Here is a 1,672-nt window from a genome sequence, read left to right as displayed (position 1 = left end):
GGTAGCCAATGAAATTCCGGTCACGTGATTTTTCTGGGAGGGGTTTGGAACTTTTCACAACTCCCAAATCAGTCTGCATAAAACGGTCTAAAAGAGAGGCTGCTTCATGCGTCCTGCGCATAAATGTGGTGAAGACTGTTTTTTGTACTTTTTTCGACATAAAAGCTGGCGAAATGACCAAAGGAGATAAAATACACAACAGAAGAAGTTCTGGAGCTGGTGAAGAAAAGAAGCAGTGACTTTTTAGACCGGGATATAGCTGATAAAAAGAGCGATGCCTTTCTCGAAGGATAATATGTCCGTGATCAGTAAGTACTAACGTTTTTTTTCACAAGTACTCATTGTTTATATGCTGCTTACTGTTTATATGTTACTCATTGTTTATAGACGGCGCTTTGTTTATCGGTGTGTGTACTAAATGTCCGGATAGTTGTGAGTTAGTTTCATATTCGTAGTAACTATATGTATCATGCTAAAGACAGATTTTGTGCGTTTCGAAGTACTTACTAAAGTATTACTTGAGAGAAAAAAAGTCTCCGTCTTTTATTGTGAGGATCTGGGCTTAGCTCCACTTTTGGGCGGCGTCACTAACCCTTACTCCACAGGTGTTCCTGATTCCACTGACGAGACCATCCAGCATTTAAGCCGCAGGCTGAGATCAGATCCTCGTTGGAGCATCAAGCCTTCTGGGTTAGATTCTCCGCCGCAGCGTCTAACCTTAACTCTGCTCTAAGTGTTAATTACATTCTCTGTCTTGCCTACAACTTAGGTTTTGCCACGCCACGACTACGGACCTTAAGGGGAACTTACCTGGAACCTATCTGATACCTACCTTGCTGGAACTGGCTCGTCATCTTTGGATCACCCTGGAACCGCTCCTCATCTCCTCAGCGCAGCAACTCACCTCCTGGACCTGTAAGAAAACAAGAGACATTATTACCTCCATCTTGCAAACTACTCTGACCAGAATCGTACCCGAGACTCGCCCAGTTCTTCTTACTTTACAGACTTCTCCCGAGACCTGCTCACTGTATATAGTAGCACCTGTAAATAAAACTCACTTACCTTCAGCTCCGTCTCCGTGTGTGGTTTTGGTTTCGCTCTCTGGACATTATCCCTGGGTTCATGACATTTATTTACTTTTTAGCTGTGTCCGTTTTAGCTGTCTATAATGAGGTAGGGGATGGAGGTCAGTAGCTTAGCATGTCGGTGTTTGTGTGAGGACAGAAACGTTAGATGGAGCGGGTGACTCGCTGTGGAGACCCCTGAAAACAGAGCAGCCGACAGAAAAAGGAGAGGTGTTTGTGTGAATGAAAACGTGAAGGCTCGGATGGATGAAGAAGCTCCTCCTTTTTATTTTCTCCGTGAATGGCGCGGTGGGGGGAGGGGGGCGGTGGCGGACATTTTGGTCAGGTCGCTTCAAAGTGAGAGCGGACATGACGTAGCGCCGCTATCTTGTTTTTCGTGTGAGGCGGGTTTGTCTGTGTGTGTATGTGGGGGGAGGGGGGGGGTCGACAGTAGGACATTTTGGCCAGGGCGGACACCGTAGTCCGGGCGGACATGACTAAGCACCGCCATTTTTTTTGTGGGTGTGTGAATGTATTTATAACTAATGAATATCAAAGTGTTTTTTAAATTATTTTTGTCATTTGAGGCCTGCAAGTGACTCCGA

Source organism: Kryptolebias marmoratus, linkage group LG19 (assembly GCF_001649575.2).
Source record: "Kryptolebias marmoratus isolate JLee-2015 linkage group LG19, ASM164957v2, whole genome shotgun sequence".
Lineage (NCBI taxonomy): Eukaryota > Metazoa > Chordata > Actinopteri > Cyprinodontiformes > Rivulidae > Kryptolebias > Kryptolebias marmoratus.
This window is presented reverse-complemented; position numbering follows the sequence as displayed.